Raw genomic sequence first — 27,505 nt, forward strand, 5'->3', positions numbered from 1 at the left:
GAATAGGTATGAACAATTCATATGATAAATGGATTGAGAATTAAACCTGGGAAGACTCTGCTCTGTCTGTATTAATACACAGTAGCATTTGTTTTCGTTTTTGCAGCTTTTGAAATCTAATGAAGTACATCTATAATTGTAACTTTTATGAACTGTACTTAGGGTTTTACTTTTTTAATGTTAAGAGAAGTAGAAGAACAAATTGTTGTGAGCCAGAGTGGCAAGCTGAATTACTGTGATACATGATAAGTGTATTATTTAACACACACACAGACACACACACACAATGCTCAAGCCTACTTTATAGATAGAGGGTCTAAATGCTCCACTTAGTAGGAAATGCTTTGTATAATGTGTGTGTGTGTGTGTGTGTGTGCTCTTGTCTACCTATCTAAGTGGGGTCTTAGGTGTTGTTACACATCCACCAAGTGGGGACTCGGTAGCCAGGTGGGGACCAAATCCATGACCCCACTTAGCAAAGTCTTTAAATTAACTTAAAATGATGCCTAGACCCCCCTAGTGAAGTTTCTTTGAAATGATCAAGTGGGGACCTGGGGGGTCCCCAAGTCTGTAACATTTTTTCTCAGTGCTGCCCCTGTAGGCTGCTGGTGGTAGTGCAGTGACTTACACACACATGTGGTTTAACACACTGCACCTTTGATGTTGATGGCTGAGCCAGCTGGGAAAGCAGCTCACTGAGGTATTTAATTTGTTTGATTGCGGAATCACCTGCTTCACCTAATTAGTCTTAAAACATAGGTGGTTATTTTGACGCTGAGTGCGGCCGTACTGAACACGCACATTACGTGGCTTTTTACAGTCAGTTTTTCCCCTTTAGAAATTTGGGTCTGGGTGCCTTAGGGTTGATATATATAGATATATATATAGATAGATATATATATATAGATATATATAGATATATATATATCGAGAAAGAGAGAGAGAGAGAGAGAGAGAGAGAGAGAGAGAGAGAGAGAGAGAGAGAGAGAGAGAGAGAGAGAGAGAGAGAGAGAGAGAGAGAGAGAGGAGAGAGTACATCCGCAGCTGCAAAATAAAAATGTTACAGTAGGCTACTGGCATCTTAAAATGCACAAATAAATGCAAGAAAAATTCTCCTATGTTAAAATAATCACTGCTCATTTTAAATCTTTGGTGTATAGCTAACGTTGAACAGATGTTGGCACTCACATACACTGTAGGAGCAACACATTACAGCTCAAACTAGTAATGTAATTTACATTACATTTCATTTTGTATAATACAAGGTAATTGGAAATCTGCAGCATATTTTTTTAGAAAAAAAAAAACAGTACACTATGCAATTTTTTTCCATTTACCCTTTTTTGTACATATTTTAATTGTTTAATAATACCCTTTTTTTTACTTCATTATATTCCTGTAAATGTCTAGTGATTTTTACGGCACCTTGGAAACTCAAACAAAATATAATTCTATAACATAATAGAAGGTATAGGTATATTGCACACCTTGTATATCACTCACAAATATTATCTTATTTAAATTTGCATTGCCACCTCTAACTTTAAATCACAAAATGTCCAATTCAGTAGGCATCATTATAGATGAGGGCAGAAAGCTGATGTATAATCTATTAGGTTTAATAAAGTCCTAGTTAAAACATGATCACATGACAGATTATAGTTTGCAGTGTAGCCCCCGAAGTCCTTAACAGCTCTGACCTAAACTGACTTTTTCTTTCACAACACAAAGAAAAAATATGACAGGAGCCCTGTTTCCTCAGCTTTCTGAAAATGAGCTTCAGCAAATTCTAATTGAAAAAGACCCTGAAAACACAAAAGTTGTACTAAAAACATCTATTGTCATTTCCTCCTTCAACACTACTTCCAAGCCAAAAACAGGCTTAGCCATGGAGAAATCCTCAAGACCTGAACTGCCTTCTACGCTATATAAGCATATACAGACTAGATATTTGGGGTTTTATGTAAAACTATATGCCTCAACTCCAGTACATATTTGTAAAATGTTTCTTTAGTTTCTATTTGAAACAATAACTTAAAGCTGCAAAGGATCAGCTGTCAGATATCCCTTTGATATATTGTTTTTTTTTTACAAAAATGTTTATATTACTGATCACATTTGTAATGATTTTAGATAAAAGGGATGTCTAGGATAACGAAAAATAATCTGATTGTTTGCAACAGTATTGATACCTGGATCACTGTAATTTACTTAGTCCACCTACCTCAAGATCATCAAGTGCTCCCCCAAGAGTTCCAGAAGCTGATGTTGGCTGAACCATGGCTTCTCCAATTCCCTGGGCAGCATTGGAAATAGCAGTGAGAGCGTTCTGTATTTCATTACAGACAGAGTCCTTGCTGGATTTCAAAGAAGCAACATTGGGATGCTCAAGGCAGGCTGAAGAGGTTGAGTAAAACAAGGCTGAGTTTTGCTTCAGTGATGCCCGTGCACCTGCTATCTCATCACGTTGATCAGGGGATTTCAGATCCTTAAAAAAGAAGAATGGAAATAGCAAACATCAAAGGAGAAGGACCTATGTAAATAAACCAAGAAAAGAACTTTGTTTACATTTAGCAAAACATTCGGGATGCTTGTATATGAAGAGCACCATGATTACCATTTGATTTGATTTCCAAATAATAACGGTGGGGGCTCTATATACTGCCGTACTTTAAACCACTTTATAACCTTGGTACGCTGGTTTTTACTATCTAGGTGGCAGGATTTAGATTCACCACTGTTTGGATCAATTGTACAGACCCCCATAGCAGACTGAAATGTTTATGCATGATTTTGTTTTAAACATAGAAGGATTAAGATATAATTTATATATTTATCAAATCTCAGTGTTTAAATCACTCTAACCCCAGTTTAATGATCATACACACACAAGGCAAAACAAACAAGCCATGAAAACACTGGGTGTGTTAAGTGAGCAGCTCAGTGAAAGAACCCACTTAACAGCATGCTCAGTCCCACTCCTACGGAGCAGCTCAGAGCTGCAGGACAGATTTCATCAGTGATCCAAGTAAGTGAAAAAATTCTCACTCTGAGCTGCTCAGTTACTTAACGCACCTAGTATCTACAAATAAACAAAATAATAACAATATGAACATATTTCAATTTTAAGTAACTCATATGTTGATACTGTAACAAAGTAGGGGTGCCTTGCTACAATTCGGGACCTTCTTGATTATAAAAGAAACATTTACTGGACCACAGAGGTTATTTAAACAGGACAGGGCCTGTATATTTATTCATAAACCCCAAACAAAACAAACAAAAGCCTAACTCCTCAAAGGAGTACTAACTAAACACACAGGAACACCCTGACTACTAGTGGGACAGCTAGGCCGTTTCCCCACCAAACAATAAACAAAAAACACACAGGTTTAATACAGCACACTTTTACCTCACGACTGCCAGGAAGCAGAGCACTCCTTTCTGCCTCCTTCTCCTCAGCAGCCCTGAGCAAACTGACTGCCTCTCTTAAATACCCTGCACCTGGTTCTAATTTAACAATGGCTACCAGGTGCAGGGGATAATTAATATTAAAACAATTAACAAAACCCTTCCCCAATTAACAAAACTACACATTTTACTGCGGGGAGGATTTCAACCCCCTCCCCGCTGTGCTACACATCCTCCCCCTCAAGTGTGCAACACTGATCGGCCATTCCAAGGCCACCCCCTCCCCTAAAACACAACCACCCACTCTCAAGTCCACAAATGTCCATTTTCGCCCTCTTCCACGGGCGGGCTTGAGGGTGGGTCGGTCCCTCCGGCACTTCCAAGAAGGGACTGTGAACCAGCAAGGGGGAATCCGGATGGCTTGACCAGGGCGACTGGAGTGCAGGCCGGCAACCGGGAGCAAGCAGTGACAGGCAGAGGTGTGCGACTGTGGACACACACAGCGACGTCTGGAGCTTCAGGGGGAGCAAAGAGAGGGAAAGGGGGAGCGCACCAGTCAGTGCCGGAGTAGTTTGTGGGGCTGGTGGTTGGGGCTGTGGAGGAAGTAGTTTCCTCACCTCCTCCCCCTTGATTGTTGCTTCTCCCTCGGGCGCTGGAGACAGCGGGGCTTCTCCCTCGGGCGCTGGAGACAGCGGGGCTTCTCCCTCGGGCGCTGGAGACAGCGGGGCTTCTCCCTCGGGCGCTGGAGACAGCGGGGCTTCTCCCTCGGGCGCTGGAGACAGCGGGGCTTCTCCCTCGGGCGCTGGAGACAGCGGGGCTTCTCCCTCGGGCGCTGGAGACAGCGGGGCTTCTCCCTCGGGCGCTGGAGACAGCGGGGCTTCTCCCTCGGGCGCTGGAGACAGCGGGGCTTCTCCCTCGGGCGCTGGAGACAGCGGGGCTTCTCCCTCGGGCGCTGGAGACAGCGGGGCTTCTCCCTCGGGCGCTGGAGACAGCGGGGCTTCTCCCTCGGGCGCTGGAGACAGCGGGGCTTCTCCCTCGGGCGCTGGAGACAGCGGGGCTTCTCCCACGGGCGCTGGAGACAGCGGGGCTTCTCCCTCGGGCGCTGGAGACAGCGGGGCTTCTCCCTCGGGCGCTGGAGACAGCGGGGCTTCTCCCTCGGGCGCTGGAGACAGCGGGGCTTCTCCCTCGGGCGCTGGAGACAGCGGGGCTTCTCCCTCGGGCGCTGGAGACAGCGGGGCTTCTCCCTCGGGCGCTGGAGACAGCGGGGCTTCTCCCTCGGGCGCTGGAGACAGCGGGGCTTCTCCCACGGGCGCTGGAGACAGCGGGGCTTCTCCCTCGGGCGCTGGAGACAGCGGGGCTTCTCCCTCGGGCGCTGGAGACAGCGGGGCTTCTCCCTCGGGCGCTGGAGACAGCGGGGCTTCTCCCTCGGGCGCTGGAGACAGCGGGGCTTCTCCCTCGGGCGCTGGAGACAGCGGGGCTTCTCCCTCGGGCGCTGGAGACAGCGGGGCTTCTCCTGACCTCACCCATCTCTGGAACATTAGCTGCAGCTCTGTTGGTTCTGGGTCTGGAAGTCCCCGCTCCTGTCTCCGTTTTCTGTTCAGTTCCTCCTGAACAGCGGTGGCCACTTTCATTGCCCGGATCATCTCGTGCAGCTCTTCCATTTTTTATTTATTTATTTATTTATTTTACTGTGCTGGGTCAGTAGGGCGCATTTCTGCCTGCATTCTCCACCACATGTAACAAAGTAGGGGTGCCTTGCTACAATTCAGGACCTTCTTGATTATAAAAGAAACATTTACTGGACCACAGAGGTTATTTAAACAGGACAGGGCCTGTATATTTATTCATAAACCCCAAACAAAACAAACAAAAGCCTAACTCCTCAAAGGAGTACTAACTAAACACACAGGAACACCCTGACTGCTAGTGGGACAGCTAGGCCGTTTCCCCACCAAACAATAAACAAAAAACACACAGGTTTAATACAGCACACTTTTACCTCACGACTGCCAGGAAGCAGAGCACTCCTTTCTGCCTCCTTCTCCTCAGCAGCCCTGAGCAAACTGACTGCCTCTCTTAAATACCCTGCACCTGGTTCTAATTTAACAATGGCTACCAGGTGCAGGGGATAATTAATATTAAAACAATTAACAAAACCCTTCCCCAATTAACAAAACTACACATTTTACTGCGGGGAGGATTTCAACCCCCTCCCCGCTGTGCTACAATACACTGTCCTAAAGTGTTGTGTTTACACACTATAGCCTAATGATGCTGGTACTCGCTCTTCAATCTGGTAAACTCACTGAAACAAAGTGTCTGTGGGGGTGTTTGTTTAAAGTTCAGGATAAGTTGCTGGTGAAGAAGCAGCCGTTTTGTTAAAAAAAGTTATAATAATAATTTATTATTACATTATGACATAAGTGAATGCTGGTGGACTCAAGTTAGTCAATTAAAAAATGCTACTTTGTGGGTCAAAAACGGTGCACACTCAAAATTGTATGTGCAATCACCTTTTTACAATCTAATTAAGTAAAAACAGGACAAGAAACTGTGTTCCTTCCACAAGGCTAGCCTCACACATCATATCCCACTACACTTTCCCTTCATTTATTTACTATTTTGTAGATCATTAGTCAACAGGGCTGACAGGAATGCTGGGATATCCATAATAGAAACGACTTTTTCATAAGTTTAAGTTAATTAGTATCTACAGGAGTTAATAAGGATTTTAACACAATGCCAAAAAAAATCAATAAATAACTTTCCACTTTCCATTTATTCTTCTACTTGCATTGAACACTAATGGAGCCTTCAGAACATTGCTTTCAAGTTTATTTATACTTGTTTATTTATGCTTTTACTTAGTAATCTTATGGATCAAAGCAGATATAAAGTTATTATAGTAAGCACAAAAATGAGCTACTGAATAAATACATTCATTACTTAGATTTTTTTTTCAGCTAGAATAACAAACAACATATGTTATATCATTATTGATTGATTTAATTTTAATTTCTCTCTGCTGTCATGGAATAAATGTTCACTGAAGAGCAATGCAAATGAACTGCTGTATATGGCAACTATTTGTCTCAAGGTGTTGGTCTACATTCTTGTAATTAACATGACAGTGGTGGCAAATCTTGGTGCCCATTATCTGATGCCTTCGTCTGCTATGCTTGGTTGTGCAGTTTACACACGGCAAAGTGGATTCCTGCATTCCTCATAATGGTAGTGGCAGGTTTTCCTCTGTATTAGATATGTAAACTTATATGGTTTATTTATGTTTTATTTATTATTATTATTTATTTCTTAGCAGACGCCCTTATCCAGGGCGACTTACAATTGTTACAAGATATCACATTATACATTATTTCACATTATACAGATATCACATTATTTTACATACAATTACCCATTTATACAGTTGGGTTTTTACTGGAACAATCTAGGTAAAGTACCTTGCTCAAGGGTACAACAGCAGTGTCCCCCACTGGGGATTGAACCCACAACCCTCCGGTCAAGAGTCCAGAGCCCTAACCACTACTCCACACTGCTGCCCTTTTAAAGGCAAAACATTTGAAAGATTCCAAATTATCCAAGTAGAAACTTTAAAATATATGTACGATCTGTGATCGACTAATGTTGTAATGATCCTACATATCCCCCCCCCCCCCCCCCAAAAAAAAAACTGAAATGAAAAACATGTCTGTAAACCATTTACATTTCATATTTAAACTGGTTAGCCGAGACCTGCAGAAGCTTTGAGTCTCTGTGACTGACTACCCTAAAATACACTTTAGAGGTTCATGTGTGCAATAAATCAAACAAGACTGCAACTCTCCAGGGCAAGAGAAGTGATGAACAAGCTAACAGATGAGACAAAACAGGGAACACTACATCCAGTCTACCATCTCTGGTGATTCAATGTATTTCATTCCAATACAGTACATGTTTTTTAGAAGTCCCTGGAATGACAAGTTTGCACCAGTATATTTAATCTAAGTTTCTGAAATGTGACAGTGACTGTTATGCTCAGCAAAAAAAAGATAAGGTACATTTGAAGCTTTTGACCTTACAGTCAGGCTGAGATTCAAGTCAGACCCTTTCCACACAGTGCACTATACTGTACATTTTCTAATTAGACCACTGCACCATTCTGACCAATACTCAATACTCAGTCAAAATTAGAGCTACTTCATGCAAGACTAGATCACTGTCACCTACACAACCTACACCCACCATGTGTAAAAATGTGTGGCATGCATTCCTACCTACCAAGACTATTGCTCTTAATCAGCTCTTTGGATTGTTTCAATTTGGCTTATTGGGAGAGAAAAATCATCACCAGTTAGTTATCTCATGGCTAAGCAGATATCATTAAATGCTCATGGAATTGGAGCATGTCATGTAATATTGCTATGCAACTATAAAGGTTAAATTGTAATATCTTTTGTATGTCCATTTGTGACAGAGGCGGAATGATTCTTGGTGATAAATCTCCCTCCCGACCTGTGAGGGCACTGTGTAAAGGGAACTGAGTGCCCTGGACTGGACGGCCAGACAATTCATTCCCAGGGTTAGGCGGAAGTCGGACATCTAGAAAGGGGGCGGAGCTACAGTACACTAAGTCATCGACCCGGCAGGGAAACGATGTGGCAGCTGTGGATTGGAGGAGCGGTTGCACTAGTTAACCAAGGGGGCGTGATTGACGGTATATAAGGGGACGTAGCAAGGTGATCTGTTCCTTTGTTATGGTTAAGCTGAACTGGAAGGAATCCTTTGAAAGTATTGTGAGTGGCTTGTTTGTTTGTCGTGTCTAAAAATTCTACTTGGTAGATGGCTAACACGATCCGGAGCTGCCGCTACAGGACAGCACTAAACCCTTGGTCATGAATAAATTGTAAATCACTCTGGACTTGTGAACGTGTGTCTTTGTGTGTGTTCTACTGTGTTTATTATTTACAAACTGTCTTATTATTTCAGGACTGCAACCCATTGTTTTATGGTCGCCAGACCAGGATTATAACAATAAAACCTGTCTTCCGTTTCACAATCACATCATCACTACACCTGCGCACTGAAAACCACTTTGCCACACCGTTTAAAAAAATATATATTTAAAACATCCTTTGGAACTCAATAAAACTTTGCACTTCTCACTGGAGAAAACATGTTTCCCAAATATCAGCTTACTATTGCATTCATTTATTTTAATTGTAATTATTTAATTTGAAGAAAATTACTTCACCACTTTGGTAACAGTTCTATTATTATTATTATTTATTTCTTAGCAGACACCCTTATCCAGGGCGACTTACAATTGTTACAAGATATCACATTATTTTTACATACAATTACATTATTTTTTACACATTATTTTTACATACAATTACCCATTTATACAGTTGGGTTTTTACTGGAGCAATCTAGGTAAAGTACCTTGCTCAAGGGTACAGAAGCAGTGTCCCCACCTGGGATTGAACCCACGACCTTCCGGTCAAGAGTCCAGAGCCCTAACCACTACTCCACACTGCTGCCTTATAATAATAGTTCTAATATTTTATATCAATTTCAGATTATAATGCATCTTTTGAATATTGTAAAATAAATAAATACATAAATAAATAAACTCTATATACAGGCTGCATGCTGTATACTTGGTTAGTAATGTTGTTTTTGACAGGGTGGTATACAAGGGATGTAGCCCAAGGCAGATGAATGATGTGTGTTATACACAAGATGCAAGTTATATTCTGAAGTTTACAGTAAATGTCATTTTATACAGGGTGTCAACATCAATGTGTCAATTTCAAGGACAATTATATACATACTGTGGTTAAAATCTACAGTATAAAATAAATACTCCTAGAAATAAACCTATTGTGTGGCTGCAGACATGGAAACAGGAGCAAACTGAAAGCAGCTCCAATCACACCCATCGGACCAACAGGGGAACACAAATAAAGACTAGGTTTGCTGAAATGAACCCGGAAATTTGATTATTTTATTATTATTCAAGAGTTTATGTTTTGAAAAAAAAAAAAAAAATTGCAATGTGTCACTGCATTATATGCATCTAACTGTGTGTAGTGTACACCAATTATAGGACATATTATAAAATACCTGGTTATTCTTCATAATATAATTACAGTAAACTAAATATCACTACGTCTCTGAGGAGGGAAAATGAAAAAGCACTAAAACTCTTAAGCTCCCACTGAATGTTCAAATATTTGTACGTGACAGATTTAATACAGAACTGAGAATCGATGGGTTCCAGCAGTTGCACTACGGGCTTATAAATCCTTCAGAGTGCTGCAAAATCTATGCAGGGAAGAACACTAGTGTAATTTACAGCAGTGCCATTTGTCAGGAAAAAAGCTGCACTGTGAAGAGTTCTACAGTTCAACAGGAAAAATAATAATAAAGAATAGTACAATATCATTAGAGAATGGCCCGGGGCACACACATTTCAGCCACTACATTTTACATTTGCATTATCCTTGTTAATGTTCAGCAGCTACAAAGACATGCACCAATGCATATACTGAGTCAGTGTTTCCATAATTGCTGCACAAAAAAGTGAGCACATCCTGAAATTGAGTATTTAGATAACCTACTAACCAATCACACAAAATAGATCAAGAACCGTAATAAACATAAACAGTTTATAGAAACAACATAAGGTTATTTATGGCCAGAAAACGTGACCCATTTCAGCATATGGTGCAAGTTCTTTTTTTCCTTATATAGCAGAATGAGTCCTGGAACAAATAAATCATGCATTATATGGGATTATTATTATTATTATTATTATTATTATTATTATTATTATTATTATTATTATTATTTATAGCACTGAACCACAAACACATTGGCCAGCTAAGCTATGACATGATGCCTATAAAATCCCGATCTGTCTAGGTTTAATAACTTTTTATGAACTTGCCAAATTAGAATTGATCAGCCACAAGGATATATGTTCTTACATCTGTGGACTGTTTATTTGTAATTAAAAAAGACCAATCCGACTTGAAATAAGAAAAGCAATAGTAGCCATGCTGTGTTGTAACAATTTAGTTGGCGTTGGCGAGGAACTATGAATTCCCTTTTTATTAAACCACACAAAATTATATCTTATGTTCATTTTTCTGACAGCTGAGCATATGAAAGGAACCTTAGTTAATGGAATATCCCCATTTGAAAAATAACATATCAGGCCATTTATATAAGAATTTGACCCACTTGGCCAGATTCCTAAATGTTTTTTGAAAGAAACACAATACATAACTCAAACAAATAAGAGCTACTTATAAGCACCTAGTGTATGTTGTATATTTTTGGTTTAATAATTCTGTTGGGTGCATTGTTCCTCACTGCAAATGTAAAAGTTATCAAGCCCGCTATGTGTTGTATTCAGAAAGCATGCCAATATATGTATCTGTGTGCTGAGGCTTTCTGAATACAGTACTTTGTTGGTGTTTTTTTCAATCATATTCCCTACTTTTTGGATTGGCTAATTTTTGGTTTGTTTGTTTATTTTTCAAAACATAAGGAAAAATGCTATCAAACAACTTCCTTATCCCACAGCACCATCTTTTGGTTTATTTTATCATGAACACAATTAGGCAGACTAATGTTTATTTTATGATGTGAATGTCATTGGGAGAAATGAATGCAGTCACGGAAAGGGAGAGTCACTGTGAGTAAAGAATACCTCACCCTCAAAGTCCCATTGCTGCTTCAGGTGTATAGTGATTTTTAAACTTAAAGAGAATGAGACTTACAGACGTGCTCAAATTTGTTGGTACCCCTCCACAAAAAACGAAGAATGCACAATTTTCTCTGAAATAACTTGAAACTGACAAAAGTAATTGGCATCCACCATTGTTTATTCCATATTTAATAGAAATCAGACTTTGCTTTTGATTTTTTATTCAACATAATATTGTAAATAATAAAACAAATGAAAATGGCATGGACAAAAATGATGGGACCGCTAACCTAATATTTTGTTGCACAACCTTTAGAGGCAATCACTGCAATCAAATGTTTTCTGTCGCCCTCAATGAGACTTCTGCATCTGTTAACAGGTAGTTTGGCCCACTCTTCCTGAGCAAACTGCTCCAGCTGTCTCAGGTTTGATGGGTGCCTTCTCCAGACTGCAAGTTTCAGCTCTTTCCATAGATGTTCGATAGGATTCAGATCAGGACTCATAGAAGGCCACTTCAGAATAGTCCAATGTTTTGTTCTTATCCATTCTTGGGTGCTTTTAGCTGTGTGTTTTGGGTCATTATCCTGTTGGAGGACCCATGACCTGCGACTGAGACAGAGCTTTCTGACACTGGGCAGTACGTTTCGCTCCAGAATGCCTTGATAGTCTTGAGATTTCATTGTGCCCTGCACAGATTCAAGGCACCCTGTGCCAGGCACAGTAAAGCAGCCAAAAAACATAACTGAGCCTCCTCCATGTTTCACTGTAGGTATGGTGTTCTTTTCTTTGAAAGCTTCATTTTTTCGTCTGTGAACATAGAGCTGATGTGACTTGCCAAAAAGCTCCAGTTTTGACTCATCTGTGCAAAGGACATTCTCCCAGAAGGACTGTGGCTTGTCAGTATGCATTTTAGCAAATTCCAGTCTGGCTTTTTTATGTTTTTCTGTCAAAAGTGGAGTCCTCCTGGGTCTTCTTCCATGGAGCCCACTTTCGCTCAAAAAGCGACGGATGGTGCGATCAGAAACTGACGTACCTTCACCTTGGACTTCAGCTTGTATCTCTTTGGCAGTTATCCTTGGTTCTTTTTCTACCATTCGCACTATCCTTCTGTTCAATCTGGTGTCGATTTTCCTCTTGCGGCCGCGCCCAGGGAGGTTGGCTACAGTTCCATGGACCTTAAACTTCTTAATAATATTTGCAACTGTTGTCACAGGAACATCAAGCTGCTTGGAGATGGTCTTGTAGCCTTGACCTTTACCATGCTTGTCTATTATTTTCTTTCTGATCTCCTCAGACAACTCTTTCCTTTGCTTTCTCTGGTCCATGTTCAGTGTGGTGCACACAATGATACCAAACAGCACAGTGACTACTTTTCTCCATTTAAATAGGCTGAATGACTGATTATAAGATTGGAGACATGTGTGATACTAATTAAAGAAACTAATTAGTTTGAAATATCACTATAATCCAATTATTTATTATCTTTTCTAAGGGGTACCAACAAATGTGTCCAGGCCATTTTAGAATATCTTTGTAGAATAAACAATAATTCATCTCTTTTCACAGCTTATTTGCTTTATTCTATGACATACCAAAGGCATGCAAGTATACATGATAAAATAGCTTTTAATTTCATCACTTTTCAGGAGGAATGAAGCATTATTTTAATGAACTGTAAGGGACCATCAAATTTGAGCACGTCTGTATATCTTCCCATCCCTTTAGCTTCCGTTGAATCATAAGGTTTTCCATAATACCATTTCACATCCTGGAGGGGTAAATAGAACAGGACAGGAAATGGCTCACATTCTCTCAGGAAGCATTCAGGTTTTATAGACCATCTTTATTAAGCATGACAACCAACAAGCCCCATCCAGAGCTGAGCTCACTAATAGCACTCAGTCGAAGTAGGGATCATAAACATTACCTTGCCTTCATTTAAACTTTCCAATCCTATTTTAAGTTACATACAAAAGTGGTGGCATGAGGCTCCACAAACACAGTTTCATAATCATCTTGCTGGGGTCCAGCATCATATATCTCATCATATATCCCTTTAAAAAAACATTTTTGCCAAGGTCTAGGAGTAAATTAGGATTTTTAAGACTATGATATAAAATGCTGTCTGTTTGGTAGTGTTTTACAAAGACTATTTGCTATATTGTTGATGCGTTTCATAAGCGTTAAATGAGTAATTAATGCTGATGTCTGCAACTTTATTTCCAATTAAAAGCAGCAAGGCAGTCTTATTTAAACACAGATTGCGACTGGTGAAAAACATTGTTCTCTTATCTAACATAAAATTGAAATTAATAGATTTGTTGAGAGATAATCATAAGAGATTTGTGTCTGGTTGTAGATGAAATTAACAGGCAGCAGTTTATTTACTTTGGAGCTCAGGTGTAGATTTATACAATTGATAATATTATAATTCATACAATTAAGCTATAAAAGAGAAATTGATTGAAATTGACATCCCATATCACTGGGCCTAATGAGCGCTTCCAATCCTGAACCCAAAATGCACAATTTAAATAAGTCTGTACTGGCTAATCCAGAATCACAGATGACAGTTTAACAGCAGGCCGTTAGAACCATAGACGTTTAAAACCAAAAATAATAAGGTTTGTTTCTATTTAAGATAAATGTTTCTATTTAAGATAAATGCTATCAGGTCGATTCAATGGTCCTTTCGTTTTTCGTTTAAAAAATCTTATATATCTTATAACTAAACTCAATTGCAAGCAGAACTGAATAGCTCATAGCATAGGAAAAGGGCGTGCTTCATTGAAAAATCTGCAAACACGGTCCCCAGCCTAAACTAAGTCACGCAACGCTGGGTGATGCGGAAGCAATAAGATTGCAGTCTGAAACCACTGAAACACTATTAGCCATTATAGAGTTTCTTAATACTTTAAAATGTGCTCACTGTTTCAGAATTCCGAGCATTGAATCGACCTGTATTAATGGCCCAAGGTTCAATCAATGTACTTGTCCATGGTATTATGGGTCAGATTTATCAAGGTCTTTTTGATACGCCAAGGAGCCATATACACTTTATAAATGAGGTTGTGTGGTCCAGGGGTTACAGAAAAGGGCTGGTAACCAGGAGGTCTCTGGTTCAAATTCCAGCTCACTCATTGTGTGACCCTGAGCAAGTCACTTCACCTCCTTGTGCTCCGTCTTTCGGGTGAGATGTAGTTGTAAGTGACTCTGCAGCTGATGCATAGTTCACACACCCTAGTCTCTGTAAGTCTCCTTGGAAAAAGGCATCTGCTAAATAAACAAATAATAATAAATAAGCAATTTAGGCACACCATTCTTAGTTTGTATTATACTGTACATTTTACTAAGAGATGAATGGGAAACAGCTGATTAATATTCCATTGTTTCACATAAAATCCATTTACCAGCTCACAGTGTGTCAAATGTTTTGATTGTGGCTTTGTTTAAACCTCATTTACCACAATAAATGAAATGACTGACTAGAACTAAAAAGAAAAACTTTCATAAAAATATGAGAGACTAAACGGAAGATTTTACTGACAGTAATGACTAATGACACTTTTTTTATTTTGCTGTGAAACAGGAAAGTTAATATAACTGTCCTCTGTCATTGGCAATGTAATACTTTTACACAGTTTTGTGGGGAACTAGCTAGGTGACCACTGAGAAAGGTGCTACATGTAGGACTACAAAACAGCATGTTACTTTTCCAGATACACGATTCAACAAGGTAATGCTTATCCAGTGAAGGCACTTGTGTGCTGGAGTACAGGGTGTATCACATGACCTGAAGGTGGCTGTGGTTTGAATCCGGGTCAAGCTCAGCTGGAGATTTACAGGCAGCTCTGTACTGGCCTTTGTCGGAGGAAATTCGTCTGGCACAGATGACCTCATTCCGCAGATGGACTAGTTTGCCTCACCGAGCCTCAGTGACCCTACTGGTCAGATGTCCCACAAGTCCAGACTTGCCAGACTGGGCCCTTGGATCCAGGGAATATTAGCTTGGTAACATCTGTTGCTTTGGTTCAGGTTTTAGGTGAAAAGAGACGATTGACTTGACAGTGTGAAAGGAGGTTGAATTTGAAGTGGATATTTCAAACTGGGTTGATGGGAGCACATGGGGCAATGCGGAAATCTCTGTCGGCCCCCAGCCAAGATCGGCAACTCGTCATAAACAGGATTCGAACCAGCACACAGGAAGCCTGCTGATTGTAAGACACTGACAATTGCTTGGAGTGGATTGCCACATTTTCACAAGCCCTTTGCTTCAATTTTGCATGAACTAAAGGTGTGATTAACAACATCTCTCCAGCGCAGAACTATCTGCTGAACAAAAACAAAACATTTTTTAAAGGTTTTTACAAAAAGCTGAAACATTCGATGGTCATGACCTTGGAGTGAAATGGAGCCCTTTACTTTGTTTATGCTATGAATAAAGTTTTACAATTAACATATGGATAATTAACCTTACTGAAAGACAAAAGAAACTGTAAACATAAAGCCAGACAAAGAAAAGATGGCTCCAGCCTTTTCTTGTTGGCTATCAGGAGACGTGCCAGGATCAATACTTGCACCATTTAAAATGATCTATAGAGTACTTCTGCAATGACTTCTCTATCAGACAGCCTAAAATATTCCAAGAAAGCAATCACTTCTTTCAGGCTGTATAACTCACAGAAACGTCTATAACAACAAAATAAGTCTCCTATAGATATACTGGCTTTATACCTACTAGACTTGAAATAATGATTCAAAAAAATAATTGTGGGCTGCTTTGTAGCTTAAAACATGTTTTACTGCAGATTAAAAAGTAAATACTAGTCCTATATATTATTTAGGTTGCTGTGTGGCAATATCATATAGCGGATTGACCTTTAATCAAATTAATTTTCAAAATGTAATTACAGGTAATAGATAAGTAGTATTTAGACATACATTTTATATAAGCTAAGACTGTTATTACATTTTTAATCAGAATGCATTGGTAGCATGACTAATAAAACATGTAATTCCTATTAGCCACTTCTAGGGTCTTTTTTAGCATAAATATTTTTATTGTATTCATACAAAAAAAAATGGAGTTGACATTCTGTAAACCGATTATAAATGACCCAATTGTAACTCTTATTATTATTATTATTATTATTATTATTATTATTATTATTATTTATTTTTAGCAGACACCCTTATCCAGGGTGACTTACAATTGTTACAAGATATCACATTATTTTTTTCATACAATTACATTATTATTATTATTATTATTATTATTATTATTATTATTATTATTATTAATAAAGCAAGTAAACTCAAAAGATAGGTTGAAAAGTCATTTTAATGACATTTATTTTGTAAGAAGTGTCCCTATAGCTATAGTAAAATACTAGTAATGCACTTCTATAAGAGGTGTATTTTCACCTTCAAACTCTTAAACCCCAGTAGGCAACATCATTTGCTTAGCGAACACTGAATTCTGCTTTCTTGTTTGGGAGAAATGTTATTGACCTCACAAAACAGAAGCTCATTCTCTTGTGGAACAAAGCTGCTTCCTTTAGAAGCCAAGCACTGCCAGCTACCTCCGCTCCACTGAGTTATAAATTCACAGCACGCCCCAGTGTGGGCATTAACCTGGCTGCAGGGAAACTGACTGCTTCTCCTTTCACTGTCCCTCTGCAACAGTCATTGCAAACAGTGCCGTATGGGGCGGGCACCTACATGAAAAGTCAACGTTTGAAGGGTATTTAAAGAGAAAAGATCCATAGCAAACTTCCCTTGATATTTTTATTTGAGGAACCTGGGTTTAAACTGCTATACAGAGACAAAAAGTAAGTATATCCAAATCCTCAAAATGTTATTTTAATATCAAGTTAAACAAGCGTGTTTGTAACAAGCATATGGATGTGTGTTTAATATGCAAGTGCATCTGCTCACTGTGCGAAAAAATCAATCTGCGAGGAACACTAAAGAACTAACACTACCAGAACAACTAACTGTGACACTGAATGTATGTGGAGTGAAACAGTATAAAGTAAAAGACAACTTGCAACCTTGTCTGTTTTTTGTTTTTTTTATATAAAAATGCTGAATCTAACAAAATATAGCATTTCATACAAATATATAAGATACACCAAAGCTAGAACAGTTTTTGTTTTCTAAAAATTGAACTGCCGAAGAGAGGTAGAAGAGATACAGTAAAAAGATTAAAGAAAATATTCCTATAGCAGGATTTGTGTTCCATGGACTGGACCAGAAGCCAAGAAAAATGAGCTAGTGGATGCGTGGAACAGTGCATTTTAATGTGTTATCCCACCATTTATGGGAGTACAAACTGAACAGTGACTCAGTCAATGGAAAATTGTTTGCTACCTACTGTATTTAGGATACAAAATAAAAGCTTGTGACAATAGTGACCTTGAAAAGGATAACAACTTTTACGAATAAGAGGGTAGTAAGGTTGAGCTCTAACCTGAATTGAGCAAAAGCTTTCTGAGCACCATCCATTCCTCAACTCCTCTGATCATTATAAAATGAGATTTTAGTTCTAAATACACCTGATTGGAGAACCATATATTTTCCCCATTTAAATTCTACTAACAGATGTTCACGTTTATAGCTCACTCTACAACAGTGACAAACATGCTTAATATATTTTTACACATGTCCAATTTCTTAGTAAAAATGTGCCTAGTGCCAAAAGGTTATATATCAGGACAGCTTCAAAATAAACGACACCATTGGGCGAACTGGTGATTATTAATAGTACACGATTCAAACATTGTCGATGGAGATTGACTTAAAGCTACAGGGAAATTCACGACTAATTACAGAGAGATGTGCTGATCAAGTCTTTGCCAGCATTCAGATGTTTGATGTTCGTGTGCCTCATTAAAACCTTTAATCTCAAACGAGATTAAACAGATTTCAGTTTCTTTTTCTAAAGGATGTACTGTAGGATGCAAAATATGGATCCAATTGCTCAACAAAAAGCCAAGAACACATTTACATGATGGGTAATCACTCTCTAAAATTCACAGGAATCGTTTTGCAGAATCTGAAATCCCCACAACAGTTCCTGGATTTTCATAGTCAGACACACGTGATTGTCCAGGTAAAAAAAATATATATGTCCATGACTATATTGTGCATCTGCAATACCTGTCAGCTTTGTAGAGTTATTGCTATGGAAGCTCAGCCCTTCATGTATTACTTTATTAATTTAGGTTAATTAATTTATAAAGGAGTTTGGGAGCTACAGGTTTGAGCAGACAGCTCTTTTAACTTGAACAGTTTGTCTCTCAAGCAGTAATTCAAGCAATCCTTCTCTAATCCCACCAGTCTTACCTTACAACACTTTGACAGGGTTAGGCTTCCCCAGACTGTATTTGGGATGACTCAACTGATTTACAAAGCCCATCTGTGGATGTGAGACACCATGCTAGTCTGGTTACATTTTCCCTACTAGCTCCAAAACAAGTCTAAATGAGAGGTTGTTCTCTGTTGGTTCAACCAGGTTAAATACATTTGAAGGTTGGCATCATGCATTATTTATTGGAGTTTAGATTTACATTGCATTTTAGGCACTACCATTTAAAACCGTGACAATTGGAAGAAAGGCTGCTGCTTCCCTGTTTTTGAAGGGCAGCAAGTCCAATAAGACACTACAGCAAGTTTGCATCTGATCAGCAGTCAACTGCACAGTTGGCAGCAAAGGATCTATGATAATGTGCCTCCCCTCAAGCTCCCTCTGCCTATTCGACTGTGAAACAGTTTCGCAGCTCCTATCTGGATGCTGTCCAAATCCCAGGACCTGAGCTGGTTTTAAGCCTGAGAGGTAGTGACCACAGGGTTTTGAACTTCTGATTGTTAGATGCAAAGTGGTAAATATACTGGTCACTTGAGTATACAAATTGCATCTAATGAATATTCAACTTCATTATTTTTTTTTTAATTCCATGTAGAAGTAAAATTTATGGCCCAGCCATATGTCAGCAGCTACATTTACCTGACAAATTTATGGCTGCCTGCCTATGACAAAAGAAAAATAATGTTTTTAATTGGGGTGTGCCAATTACTCTGAGTTGTTATTTCCTGTTTCGATTCCAAATGGGATTCTTAATTAAAGCAGAGATAACTTTGTGAATGACGCAGCAGGATTTGCAGCTCAGCTTCTGTGTAGATTTCTTATAGTTTGCCTTTGGAGTAGAGTTATCTTTAATGTTCACATCTTCAAGAAAGAGTGATTATGTAGTTCCGATTGAGCTATTTGAATTAAAAAATACAGTAACAGAGACGGAAAGATTCTGGCTGGGGATCTCAATCACAATAGAAAGAAAGAAACGCTGATGTACAGGTAAGTAAGCTGAGCTGAGTTGAGTGAGGGACGGAGGGGGGTGATGCTGGGACACCAGAATCACCGTTGAGCCCTCTTGAGGTGTTGTGGGCTAGTCGACGAAACACTGAGGATGGAAGGTGCCCACTTGAAGACCCCAGAGATGTACCCTACTTAGCTCAATCCAGACGGTTGTCATGCTGATGCGCTGGGGAGGCCGCACTGTGGTTGATCCCCGGAGCCAGCATCGCAGCCGTTGTGTGTGCTGATGCGCCAGGGAGGCAAAATAAGATGATCCCTGGAGCCAGCATTACACTTCATCCATGAACACCAGACAGAAGGATATCGACATCATCATATGGAAGGAAACGTAAATGGATGGAGACACATATGGATCACATTAGTTTACTGTAAAGCTACGTCTTAGTTGATGCTTATCTTGGCGAGAGCCGAGTTCAAATCAGCATGAAGTTTTAACATCTACTCTCATGTAATGGAAATCATTAATCATATATATATATATATATATATATATATATATATATATATATATATATATATATACAGTGCCTTGCGAAAGTATTCGGCCCCCTTGAACTTTGCGACCTTTTGCCACATTTCAGGCTTCAAACATAAAGATATGAAACTGTAATTTTTTTGTGAAGAATCAACAACAAGTGGGACACAATCATGAAGTGGAACGAAATTTATTGGATATTTCAAACTTTTTTAACAAATAAAAAACTGAAAAATTGGGCGTGCAAAATTATTCAGCCCCCTTAAGTTAATACTTTGTAGCGCCACCTTTTGCTGCGATTACAGCTGTAAGTCGCTTGGGGTATGTCTCTATCAGTTTTGCACATCGAGAGACTGAAATTTTTGCCCATTCCTCCTTGCAAAACAGCTCGAGCTCAGTGAGGTTGGATGGAGAGCATTTGTGAACAGCAGTTTTCAGTTCTTTCTACAGATTCTCGATTGGATTCAGGTCTGGACTTTGACTTGGCCATTCTAACACCTGGATATGTTTATTTGTGAACCATTCCATTGTAGATTTTGCTTTATGTTTTGGATCATTGTCTTGTTGGAAGACAAATCTCTGTCCCAGTCTCAGGTCTTTTGCAGACTCCATCAGGTTTTCTTCCAGAATGGTCCTGTATTTGGCTCCATCCATCTTCCCATCAATTTTAACCATCTTCCCTGTCCCTGCTGAAGAAAAGCAGGCCCAAACCATGATGCTGCCACCACCATGTTTGACAGTGGGGATGGTGTGTTCAGGGTGATGAGCTGTGTTGCTTTTACGCCAAACATAACGTTTTGCATTGTTGCCAAAAAGTTCGATTTTGGTTTCATCTGACCAGAGCACCTTCTTCCACATGTTTGGTGTGTCTCCCAGGTGGCTTGTGGCAAACTGTAAACGACACTTTTTATGGATATCTTTAAGAAATGGCTTTCTTCTTGCCACTCTTCCATAAAGGCCAGATTTGTGCAGTATACGACTGATTGTTGTCCTATGGACAGAGTCTCCCACCTCAGCTGTAGATCTCTGCAGTTCATCCAGAGTGATCATGGGCCTCTTGGCTGCATCTCTGATCAGTCTTCTCCTTGTATGAGCTGAAAGTTTAGAGGGACGGCCAGGTCTTGGTAGATTTGCAGTGGTCTGATACTCCTTCCATTTCAATATTATCGCTTGCACAGTGCTCCTTGGGATGTTTAAAGCTTGGGAAATCTTTTTGTATCCAAATCCGGCTTTAAACTTCTCCACAACAGTATCTCGGACCTGCCTGGTGTGTTCCTTGTTCTTCATGATGCTCTCTGCGCTTTAAACGGACCTCTGAGACTATCACAGTGCAGGTGCATTTATACGGAGACTTGATTACACACAGGTGGATTCTATTTATCATCATTAGTCATTTAGGTCAACATTGGATCATTCAGAGATCCTCACTGAACTTCTGGAGAGAGTTTGCTGCACTGAAAGTAAAGGGGCTGAATAATTTTGCACGCCCAATTTTTCAGTTTTTTATTTGTTAAAAAAGTTTGAAATATCCAATAAATTTCGTTCCACTTCATGATTGTGTCCCACTTGTTGTTGATTCTTCACAAAAAATTACAGTTTCATATCTTTATGTTTGAAGCCTGAAATGTGGCAAAAGGTCGCAAAGTTCAAGGGGGCCGAATAAGGCACTGTATATAGTAACACAGCAGGATCAGTGAAGGCAGCTGCCCAGCCTGACAGTAGTGTTATTTGTGTTTGTGACTTGTTTTTGTTTAAAACTTTGTTTTGCTTTGTGAGAAGTGTGTTCTGTTTGTTAAAACTGTCACCACATCAGCCAATCCTGTGACACATACTTATCAGTGATATCTGTCACCACGTATTCTAGCTTAACCACTTGAATTTTATCTATACAATTATTTATACTATCTTTCAGCAGATTTCTTACAAATGTACTTTTGCAACGCCTCATTGTCACAGTAATCACGCTAGACAAGAGAGTAAATAATGAAAGATTTTTAAATTGCTGGAAACATGTTTCTGGAAAGGCACCTCCGTCAAGCTGGGTAATTGTATGATTAATTTTAAAACGAGCTGGGCTGTAGTCCATTGTGTATGTTTTATTTATTATAATGTGTATCCAGGATAGACAACTGAAATGCCACATCTAGTATACAGTAAGGTACCGTGATATGTAAATTATAAGTCTTGTAGCTGATATTTACTACATAGGTTAGTATATAAATTAATTATAGCATCTCAAAAGAAAATATTATCTAACTTATCAGTCAATGTAAATACATTAAATTAAAATACCAAGATTTATTTATATATATATATATATATATATCCTTTTTATGTGCAAAGTATATAGCTAATTTCATATTTTAAACAATATTCCCCATTAACTCAATAGGTATCACATCTTAACAGTGCTTTTAACATGCAAGAATAAAAGTAAAAGTACTTTTGTTTATTTCAATGTTACAAAAGTTCTATGCACCAAGAAATTCAATAATTGTAATATACAGTAGACTCCCATTAATCTGTGTTTCAGTAATTTCTGTTTCGATAAGCTGTGTGGTTTAATACAGTACATTATCAAAATGTATTATTGCAGAAATCATCTGATCTATGCAGAAGCGGGTATTTGCACGCTTTATTAGTGCGGAAATCAGTGTATTTGTGCAGAAGCGGACGGTCATCATTTAATTTAATTAAATTCAATTGAGCACAATATATAGTGCAAGCCAACTGACAGTACTGTATTAGAGTTACTGAAAACAGTGACAAGAGAGCAGAAATCAGACTTAAGACTCTCTTGGCCTGGCAGTCTGAATATGAAGAGCAGTTACAACAATTAAAGACTGTGACTTTTTTAAACCAGCTCTCTCTGCCTCTGAACAACGCTGATTATGTACAGTGTACAGAGCCGATGTTAAAAGCCAGCTTATTGAGAGAATTAAAAAGAAGGGAAGAGCAGACCTTCAAAAAACAGGCAGTTCTTACAAATTCTCCAATCACATAGCTACATCCAAGACGCAATAGCTTCACAACATCCAATGAATTGGTTACTTTGAAAATAAACAGAATTGATCATTGTCTGTTAGAATACCACTAAAAATGTTAATGTCAACAGATACCTTCAATCCACAACTGGGCCAGTCTCTTTGAAGAACCATCCAAACTAATTATCTTAAGCTTTTTTTATTCAAAACAATAAAACTAGCTTGTACTCCCAGCAGGGAGTCTTTGAAGATAGCATAAGTGGGGTATTTTCCTGTTTAGGAAGAGAAGACAGTTTGAGAACAGACAGGCAGAATTCTCCAGTACAATGGTGTAACAGGGAAGTGTTACATGTGTGGGTCGTCACTGAATGATAATGAGGCAGTGTGACAGGGAGCGAGAGGATCGGAGCTGTAAATCTCCCTCCCGACCCAAGAGGGCGCTAAACAGAGAGCAGCCGGCTTGAAGACTGAGGCGAAAATGGAAGTCAGCAGTCTTAGTGCAGGACATATTAGGGGACGAGATTACTGTGATCAGGTGTGTTGCATTAGACAGTGGGCAGGTGTGTCGAGTCGCGCTGATCATGGGGTGGAGTCTCCTGATATATAAAGGCTGTCATTCTGTGAGTGCAGGGGTTTTTTTGAGGTTAGATGTAATGTCTAACCTGAACCGCTGTGTTTTGTTTATTTGTCCGTTTGTCTAAGTGTTGTGCTTTGTGTTAATAGTACCGTGAAGTGACTGACCCCAGGGAACTGCTGCACCACTGCCAGTTCACCCAAACCCTGGAGCGGTTTACCTTTGCCCTGAACACCCTGCACTTGAGCACACGCACTTTCCACCACACCAGGGAAGTGCACCCAGAACTGAGAGGGACTCGTTCTGTTGGCTTTTATTTTTGTTAATTGTTTCAGTTCCTTTGGCCAGTCAGCCCATTTTGACTAAAGTACACCCCAACTAACACTGCTGGTATCGGGGCTGTTTGTACTGAACCCGTGAACTTTGTGACGTCATTTCTACCACCGCACTCATCACACCATCAAAGGCAAGCACTAGTCTCACTAAAAGAGACGTCCCACTGCAAGAACCTACTACACTATGAAAACCTCCTCTACACTGTTTGGGAGTAACATCTCCTAAACTAACTTACTGCTTTTGCTGCCGAAGTCCCGGCCTCCCAGCAACTGTGGGTCGTTGCAACGGGCCTGGCTGAGCAGAGCCTTCACAGGCAACGTCTTGCAGTTGATGGGTTCTGTAGTAGTTATCCTGCAGAGTAGACACTCTTCTCCTGGATGCATGGTGGTGCAGTTGCCTCGAGCTGTGGCACAGACACCCTTTGAGCTGCGCGCAGCCTCCCCGGGCACGCCCCCCAGCCAATCAGGACCTCCCGATCAGCTCAGCGCCAGGCGAGCCTACTTGCTCAATTGGTTGCCTAGCAACATGCCTCCTGTTACACGTTCCAGCTGCACACATCCGCGCAAGAACCAGCGATAGGTTTCTCCCTGTCACAAATGGTTACATTTAGATTTGGTCAAATCCTTATAACTTATACTATACATTTAAACCTTAATAAATTGTATAATTTATCCATCACAGTCTGAAAACTGACTTTTTGCATTTAGAATTGTTCTTTTAAATGCATGGTGTGATACATAAATGGTATATTAAATGTGTCTGATGAATGGCAATGCAATTATAAGCCAGTTCAAATGATAAATGTCTAACGTGCTTGAACGCAGGTCATTTTAAGCTTTGCATTCTGAAGTAGCAGAGACCTGATCCCTGGCCTCTTTCCTGCTAGAAGGGTCAGTCAGTAGAGCAGCAAACTGTAAATGTCGGGGCATCCGAGCAATCCACATCAATACACATCAGATCAGTGTTTCCCAAGGCGGCCACCAGGATGGATTTGTGCGGCCACAGCAGACCCCCAATAACCCTTAATCTTTCAATCATGTTTGTAAAAGGAACTGCTATGCTGCTTCTATTCAGCCCTTCTCACTGCTGTTGTCATGGTTCGGCCTGTGTTTAGGGCAGCAGTGTGGAGTAGTGGTTAGGGCTCTGGACTTCTGACTGGAGGGTCGTGGGTTCAATCCCAGGTGGGGGACACTGCTGCTGTACCCTTGAGCAAGGTACTTTACCTAGATTGCTCCAGTAAAAACCCAACTGTATAAATGGGTAATTGTATGTAAAAATAATGTGATATCTTATAATAATTGTAAGTCGCCCTGGATAAGGGTGTCTGCTAAGAAATGTAATAATAATAATAATATTTGCTTTCTGTCTTTGTGACTGGGCAAAGGCCCTGCACACAGAAAAGTATGTGTTTTGTGGATGGCAACCATCTTGGCTCAGCTGTGGAAGTACAGCCTGGAGCCAAGATGACCGCCTTTGCACAGCCACATGGTGTAAATTGGATTACTGAAATGTATTAATTAAATAATGAGAAAAGTGTGGAATGTAGCTAGGTGGGAATGTAATTACGGATTACCAATTACCCCCGGTCACACCCTATAAAAAGGGAACAAAATAAATGTTTCTTGTGGAAGAAGATGGTTCAGAGAAGCACTTTTGAGGAAGAGGAAGAGGAAGAGGAAGAGGAAGAGGAAGAGGAAGAGGAAGAGGAAGAGGAAGAGGAATCTGTAGAAGAGTTTTTGTTTGCAGTGTTCAAAAATTTCAAGGGCACAGACCAGCCTTAATCGGAACGCTACACCACAGTCTTAAACGACAATATGGGGTATGAAACAAGCCATCTCACTAGCTGCCACACTATATGCCTAGCCAGTGCATGCAGTTTCAAGGCATTTTTCATTTTGATACAACCACATTCTGTTTAATGACGCATGAGGAACAGCATTAAAGGCAGCGTAGCTTAGATTTGTCATTAATTGTAAAACCTTATATTCCCACTGCCCAGTCATCTTTTAATCACAACAGCTGTGAAGAACCTTTTAAGAAAAGGAGGCCATTTGTTAAAAAAATTACAAACAGAAAATCCAGCACAGCAGTACTTTTTCACATTTTTTCACACTACCTATTTGAATTTCCACCTGCAATTTTATACTCTGTTAAAATCCCAAACAGTAAAAATGTGCATTTGTATATATATATATATATATATATATATATATATATATATATATATATATATATATATATATATATATATATATATATAATTTTTTTTTTTTTTTTTTTTTTAACACTCACACACACACCGTTTGATTATGGGGGAACACAAACTTGCAAAGACGGAAATCTTGAAACATTTAACTCCTAAATAAGCCTTGTGTTAAACAGTATACAATAGCACCAGAGATGTAATGCATTGCACAGCATTTTAGAGACAGCCAGTAAATTACCTTCCTGAAGTTTCCAATTTTGTCTAGTGCTGAGTGGAGCAACCTTTTACCAGTTACACCAACAGATCAATCAAAAATCTATTTGTGCACCTCCAGCTGGCACAGGACATGGGTGAATACTTTGTGTCATGGATTGATATGAGTTGGATTTCATTTAGGACCAGTTTGTCCACAAGAGTCTAATAGCTGCCGTGCCTGGAAAATCAACTAACTTAATAGTAGACTTTCTGTAAGTCTACAGTGAAGGAATTAATACAATGCGTACTGTACAAACTGACTCTTGCCATTCTTTTCTACTTCCAATCTGGAATATATTGACAGACAATACATTAGAAATGCTGGACAGTTGACTCAGTACAGCTCACTCTGTAAAATGAGTAGGGAGAAAATGATCAACACTGCCTAAATTAAATGTGGGTATTTTGGCATTGCTGTGTTTTGTTAGTAGGATGGCCTATTGCAGTTACTCGATTCATCAAGGACTAGAATGGGGCATTGAATACATTGCTTTATATTACTTGGCTTGGGCATGAAATCAGTAGAGGTCAGTATGGAGCCAAGTGGTCCAGGAGAAAACTTCTGAATTCATGCAGATTACCAGGATATGGTCTCTTGTGATGGAGTTGTTTGTCAAGCTGTTAAATCTGGATAACATTCCTTCTTCTAAATTTGGTAAATGAGTTAATAATTATCATTTGATGTACCGGTATAACACAAATGAATGTTTGATTTGATTTAACCAACTGTAAGATAGCAGGAAGGGGGTTAATATCCTCAAATGCAAATGCACATGGGTTGAATTTAATTGTTTAATTTAATTGTTTTATTGTTTTGTTAATTGTTTTATTAGTGATTATCCTCTGCACTTGGTGATTATTGTAAATTAGAGCCAGGTGCAGGGTATTTAAAGAAAGCAGCCAGTCTGTTCAGGGCTGCTGCTGGTGTTTTATAGGAGCCCGCTTGAGCGTGTGCTCAAGCGTAAGAAAAAAGGTAGTGTAAAAACCTTTTTTTGTTTGGTGTTAAACCTGTGTGGTGTGTTTTTGTTTGGCAGGTAAACGGCTTAGCTGTCCTGCAAGATGGTTTAGGTTCCTGTGTTTTAGTTATTGCTCAAGAAAGAGTTAGGTGTTTGTTTTGTTTTTTGTTTTTGTGTATTATTAAAATAAATAGCGCAAGGGTGCTTAAAAAAA

At 39.4% G+C, this 27,505-nt stretch overlaps 1 pseudogene; it reads right to left on the reverse strand.

Annotated features, from left to right (window-relative positions):
* LOC117415685 (catenin alpha-3-like) overlaps positions 1–27,505 on the reverse strand; it is a 216,080-nt pseudogene that overhangs the window by 162,806 nt on the left and 25,769 nt on the right.

The sequence above is a fragment of the Acipenser ruthenus genome, chromosome 7 (genome assembly GCF_902713425.1).
Source record: "Acipenser ruthenus chromosome 7, fAciRut3.2 maternal haplotype, whole genome shotgun sequence".
Lineage (NCBI taxonomy): Eukaryota > Metazoa > Chordata > Actinopteri > Acipenseriformes > Acipenseridae > Acipenser > Acipenser ruthenus.